This window comes from Chrysemys picta, chromosome 3, assembly GCF_011386835.1.
Source record: "Chrysemys picta bellii isolate R12L10 chromosome 3, ASM1138683v2, whole genome shotgun sequence".
NCBI lineage: Eukaryota > Metazoa > Chordata > Testudines > Emydidae > Chrysemys > Chrysemys picta.
Window position 1 is genome coordinate 14,100,846 of NC_088793.1, and position 6,913 is coordinate 14,107,758.

General features: G+C 40.9%; 1 long non-coding RNA gene across 1 annotated transcript; it reads left to right on the forward strand.

Annotated features, from left to right (window-relative positions):
* Positions 1 to 2,001: 2,001 nt before the first annotated feature.
* On the forward strand, positions 2,002 to 6,367 carry LOC101943932 (uncharacterized). The gene is made up of 3 exons (XR_010599350.1): positions 2,002 to 2,158; positions 4,816 to 4,902; positions 6,315 to 6,367. It is a non-coding gene; the product is annotated as an uncharacterized LOC101943932 (long non-coding RNA).
* The last annotated feature ends 546 nt before the right edge of the window (positions 6,368 to 6,913 follow it).

Here is a 6,913-nt window from a genome sequence, read left to right on the forward strand (position 1 = left end):
ACAGTGCAATTAAAACTGTGATTAATTGTTTTAATCGTGATTCATTTTTTTAGTTACTTGTGTGTGTTAAGTGTGATTAATCAACAGCCCTAATTTTAACCCAAACCAGCCAAAATTGATCACATTGGCAAAGTAGGTGTGTCTATGCAAATAAGGTCTGTTCATCCAGTTCATATAGATATGACAGGAGAGAGCTCATTCAGACCAATGGCTTACACTTCCTTCTCACCAAACACCCTTCAGGTCTCTTGATGCCTTATAAAGAGGCAAAATGGAACAGCAGCCCAATGTTATTTTCTCCTTTGCAATTAATCTGCAATGACCTGGGTTAAATATCTAGAGGGCTGTAAAGCATTAGGAGTGTAGGTGAATCTTCCTTAAACTTTGGTCATGTTTCACATCAATGTCCAGTTGGTTCTGAACAAAGGCCAACGTGGGGTCTGTTGGCAGCGTAAAGGGAAGAGAAGGCATTTGTTGGTTTGTTTGTGTGTGCAGGGGGTGATTGTTCTGGTGTTGTTATAAGAATATATACCTATCCCATAGAGCTGGAAGGTCATTGAGTCCAGCCCCCTGCCTTCACTAGCAGGACCAAGTACTGATTTTTTCCCCCAGATCCCTTCAAGGATTGAGCTCATAACCCTGGGTTTAGCAGGCCAATGCTCAAACCACTGAGCTATCCCTCCCCCTTTGCCTAGCTGTACCTGTGACACCTTTATTGTCCATTCTCTCTCAAACCCAGCTGAGGTCATCAGTGCAACACCTGAGTGCCAATTAAGGGGAGATGCTAGGCCAGTGATCCTCAACCTTTCCAGACCACTGTACCCCTTTTAAGAGTCGACTTTGTCTTGTGTACCCTCAAGTTACACCTCACTTTAAAACTCCTTGCTTACCAAATCAGACATAAAATACAAAAGTCTCACAGCATACTATTACCTTCTCATTTTTACCCATTTAACTTAACCTGCAGTTAATATCCATTGTGTTTATCAATACAGCACCAGAGTATATTTGGGAGACAGACAGTTCCCTTTAGATGGGTAAAAATTAACAAGTCCTTGATTCTGTGAGAAAGTAACTATATGAATATTTTCACCTTGGAAACCCCTATGGCCTGGTCCAAATCCTTTGTAGCCAATAGAAAGACCCCCATTGTCATTAAAAGGCTTTAGAGAGGTTCCCAGTGATAACTGAAACTGCAGGCAATGAAGCATATGGTTAGATGAGTGTAAATATTTGTTGGCTGTTTGCTCCCTGTGCCACCTATAATGACTAACTTTAACAAAGGTAACAAAATATTTGGTTTCTATTAAAAAAGGTGATACATTTGAAGTGAAAATCTGAAAGGTGAATTCAAATAATATGTTATAAGGCATAAACAGCCACAGGGCCCGATGCACCTTAATTTTATTATTAACAATTACTAGTATTATTTATTAGTATTTTTAAACATATGATGCAATCCGACTATCTCACAAATAAAATGTAGAGATTACACAACTGCTGCTACAGAACTATGTAGAGCAGCCTGTCTTAATACTGATTTAATAGTTATCAACATTATTAGTAATAAATTAAGCAAGTGAATCAAATGACTATTGCAACATGATGAACTATGAAAACCATACAGAATCATCAAAGAATGTAAAAGGATTTTACATAAACGGACTATTCTGCCGGCAGCTCAAAGTGCTGACAGAAAAACTGCCTGGGAGAAGGACACAGAGTTGTGTCAAGTTGGCCAAGGACTGCACAGCAGAGAGGCCTATAGAGGTGGCCCACAGAAGTAAGTTGCTGATCAGAGCTAAACCAGCAGGTATTCATTATATGTCCCAAGATATTTTACACAAACCTCTGTGGCCTAACATGTCTTACACAATCTGGGATGGCACAAGATGTTTTGCACAAAGACCATGAATATTCAGGAGAGAGTTGCAAGATTTCCAACGTCCAAATTGTGGTAGGACAGTTCAGATTTTCCCCACAAGCAGGGTTCTTTCCGATTGGCCCACAGCAGCTTTCCCAAGAAACCAAGCCTTCAGAAACTGCATTAAACAGGCAATTTGGATCAAAGCATCACTCTCTGAAGATCTAATATCTGGATGAGAGAGATAGCAAGTGCAATTGTCATCACCTGGCTACTGAGAGTGCCTCAAATCTGGTAACTACTAAAGTCGCTTCCCTTATACTCACCCTATTAACTCTTCCTTTAAAGTTCTATCTAGGGATATGGTTGTGAGATGCAGAAAGACAAGAAGAAGACAGCTCTGATAACCCCTTGAGAAAATGAACTACCTGGATGAACTTTCTAGCTATCTCGAGAATCTATTTGGGGTCACTGTGATGCAGAGCTGGAGAACACGCCTTCATGCCTGTTTTATGGATAAGTACCAAATTCCATGCATTTTGTTTACTCCAATAAAAACTTGGTTATTTTAAAGCTACCTGGGTTAAAACCATCTGCAGGATAATTTCAGTTATCCAAATTCCTTTTATCCAGAAATCCTAATTATCTGAATGCACAGTGGGTCCATCCTGTAATGCTGTGTTAGTTAATCACCCTCTGATGAACTAACCTCAGGGCTGTGGGAGCTGCGATTTGGGAGGATTTCCAGATTTAGTGATGAGACAAGGAAAAAAAGGAAGAATTATGGAGAAAGTGGGGAGGAGAGAATAGGTGGGGAGGGAGAAAAAAGCAAACAGTCAAGAGAGAAACAGATGAAGGGGTTAAGGTGAAGACTGAAAGGTGAAGACTGAAAGGAGAAGGGGTCAGGGAGAGAAAGGACAAAGGAGAGACAGGACAGCAGTTAAGGGAAAGAGAACAGGGCAGGAGGGAGAGGAATGAAGTGATGCAGAGGATGGTGGAGGAGAGAACAAGGGAATGAAAGAAGGAGGATAGGAGGCATAGCCACAGGAGACAGCAACCTCCTTGTTGCTTCTTGAGGACATCCTGACACTGACAGCCCTGGAATCCACAAACACCAATACAAATAGTGAGGGGTCGGGCCAACTCACTCCCCTGGGGCTATCAGTGCTGGGAAACACTCAAGCAACACCAAGGAGGCTCCCATCTCCCATGACTCCTCTCCATCTCCTTCTCTCAGTCCTTCCTTCCCCTTTTCTCTCCTCCACATTCCCCTCTGTCTCCCTTTGGGCTCTGTCCATACAGCACCTTGGGGACAACCATCATCACAGTATGTAGGGGATAAGTGCAACCCAGATTGACCCCTTCCTCCTTCGCCTCCTTGTTCCCTCTGGCTTCTAGCACTAAATTTTCTTGCACCTTTGTTTGCCCATTGCCCAGTTATCCAAAGTTTTGGATGTTGCTCAGGCCAGTCAGATAAATGGGAGTGTGCTGTAATAGAACGTATGATGTTTACTTTATTTCACTAATAAACTGAATCTTAATCATCTAAAAATTAGGGTAGCTCAGTTGGGAAATATTTGTAAAATGAAATAAGGTAGCTGAGAGACATCCTGAGTGTTTCAGAGTTTAGCCTAGAAACCATACAGAGAAATTGAGTTTCTTTCACAAAAGGAGGAAGCAGATTTGATTGGCTGGTTAGCTAAAGATTGTTCCCACTATTTGAATTTTAAGTTAACCTTGACTACTTAGTTCAAGTTGCCTAGGAAGATAGAATACTGGTAAAATTCTAGAGAAATTGGAATAGTTTAAATCAGCATCTGATTATTAGGGCTGTCAAGCAATTAAAAAAATTAATCACAATTAATGGCACAATGAATTGCGCTGTTTCACAATAATAGAATACCATTTATTTAAATAGTTTAAATGTTTTCTATATTTTCAAGTATATTGATTTCAAATATATTGATTTCAATTACAATGCAGAATACAAAGTGTACAGTGCTCATTTTATATTTATTTTGATTACAAATATTTTCACTGTAAAAAACAAAAAGAAATATGATTTTTCAATTCACCTAATACAAGTACTGTAGTGCAATCTCTTTATCGTGAAAGTTGAACTTTTTTTAATCGTGATTAAGTTTTTGAGTTAATCACATGAGTTAACTGTGATTAGTCGACAGCCCTACTGATTATGGTTCGGGTTTAATGGGTGATAACTAATTGAATTGTTGTTCTTAGTACTTAAGCAACTTGTTTTTGTCTGATTTTTGAAATTTAACTTTAGAGCTGCTTGTTAGAACTGCCACAGGTGCTCCCTTAATTCTACTGGGGAACATATTTGATTAGAAATGGATAAGAATCAGCACTAAAGGATTCATAGTTCCATGTTGGTACCAAGGTCACCTGCCCAGTATAGTACAGAATTGGGGTAAAGTTTGCCTATGTAACACAAATGTGATAAGGCCTGTAAAGGAATTGATGTGATTTGTTATTACTTGGTCAATTCTAACGTCGCATCATGAATTCATTTTTATAAATTTTATAAACATGAATACACAACCACCTTCCTTTTGCTTTCTGTATTTTCTTAATTGCGCTCAGTTCTATTTTGGCTAATAAAATACAAAAATGTGTGATAATTCTGCATTCTGTACTTTGGCTAAGGAGAAAGCGATTACCACGAGAAACCTAATTTAAAACACTGGAAAATTAAAATTAGTTACAAAACACTTGTTTGTAAATTGTACTTTGCCTCACAATTATAGTTCTCTGAAATCCTCCATGTCTGTCTATGCAGCTGTATAGCTAACAATCATTATTATTAAGAGATTACATAACACATAAATGTCATTTGGATTAAAATAATATTTCTAAAGCTCAGTATTTCCCCATGACCTATAAATATAGGGACTCAGTTTCCTCTCTGTCTTTGTGTCTCTTCTCTCCAGTGACACTGAGTTCCTGGCAACCTTCAGCCATGAAGATCCTTTATCTGCTCTTTGCTGTCGTCTTTCTGGTGCACCAGGGTGCAATCGGTAAGATGTAAATGAAAACGAGGCATGATACAGAGGGATATCTGGGAGCACATACTAAGGTCATCTAACCCTTTCTATTAGAAAAAAGTTTCTGACGTTTTCTTAGGAGTTCTAGCGCCTCTTCAGTTTGCAGATGATACATGAAATTTGAGAGGAATTATCCTGAGATCAGGGTGGCGTCTTTCCTGCCCCCAGTAAAAATCATTGAGAGTTGACCAAATTATGACCAGTGGGGAGAAAAATATTTCCATCGTGTTTTCCTCAGATCTTTTGGAGGCTTGCTGCTTTTTACTAGTCCACAATCTACCAACACTGCATGCACTCTTCCTGAAACAGGCAATCACACAATTGAGTAACTGGACAGGTTACAGACAAAATGAACTCATGCCAACCCTGTTCAATATACCTTTAGTCTAGGAGAAGGTGATTAGGGCTGGGAGCTAGAAGACTGTAACTTACAATGTAACTTCTGCTGGCTAGTGTTAGTAATTCTGTGCCTTTCACAACTTGTATTATAAAGTCAGGCCTCATGTGCTACTGAGAGGTTACACAGCTGGGAACAGAACCCCAAGGTCTAAAAAATGGCAGCCCTTCATCCCAGTGTCTGAGCCCCACTCTCTCTCAGAACCTACCACAGCTATGTGCTTAGCTTTGTTCCTAGAGATGATATCATCAGCGTGGGACAGTGTTTGCAGCTGTAACAATGTATCCGCTTCGGTTGTCCAGTGACCTCCAATTAAAAATGTTCTAACCTAACTATTCTACAAGCTTTGGCTGTGCACATTTGGTCTGCATTTTCAAAACAACAGGTCCTACAGGTATAACCGGAGAGTGGCAATTGGTCATCAGGAAACTATTCCTGAGTGAGTCTTTGGGGAAAAAAATCTACAGTCCCACAGACAGTCGGACTTTCAAACAGGAAGTGACTTTTTCAAGCCCTTCTCTTTCAAAAAGTTGTAGTCATCCAACCCAGTGCTGAGCCAGTTCAACCCTATGTAGCCAAATGTCATTGATGATACTCCTGGCAAATCACTGTCAGAGCCAGAGGGAATCAAACCCGCAGCAGCCACTAAAGGAAGGTGGAGATGTGGGCAGGTACTTGCTTTCCACTCGTTAAAGGCATGGGCAGCAAAGGATGCCCATGCTCAGGCTGTGGATTTGGGAACTATACCTCTAAAAGCCAGCGACCCATTTAATTAACTCACTCTGTTCCCTTCTTAGAGTCAGCCACTGAATTTGCACAGAACTACAAACTTTTATGTAGTAATAAAGCTGTGATAAACTTTTGCACTGGCAAATAATTGGGCTGACTTGGACAGGTGTAAGGGAATGGGAAATGCCTGTCTTCCTGGAAATAAAGCCCTTATTTACCCTGCTCTGCAGAATGATGATGACTCTTTTTCTTTCTGCAGAATTCTCCCAGGCTCAGAATCTCAACAGGAGATGTATACAACAGGGGGGTACCTGTTACTATCTGAGATGTCCCCAATTTATTAGGACAGTCCTTGGAAGATGCTACAATCATGGTGTTTGCTGTGGAAGGTAAGTTCAGAATTCCACAAGGCAGTCATTGCAGTGTGAACAGAAATATTTGTTCTACCCCTTCTTACGTCCAAGCTGTTTAATACTCTTGGAGGCTCAGCACACATGGCCCGGCCCAGAGGCAAAGGAGGCTTCAAGCCACATCTGTGCTGCCCACATTCTAGGCCACCTGAGGGCTGGACTGGCCCCAACATGTATGAGAACCACTCTTCTAGCTTTTCTTACATACAACAGCCTTACCCAGATTGCCTGTGGGACACTCCACAGTCTGGAGCAGCCCAGAGTCTCTGTAGTGCTCAGAGCTACAGGGATTGCCCCCTTAGATCTGACAGCCTCCACCAGCTTCTACAGTGCTGTAACAGGGACAGCAGTGACTTATTATGGCAGCCGTGAGCTGCTCATGCTTTGGGAAAGTCTCCCACCTCCAAGTCCCTTTATGGTTCTTGTCCCGTCTCCATATGCTGCTGAA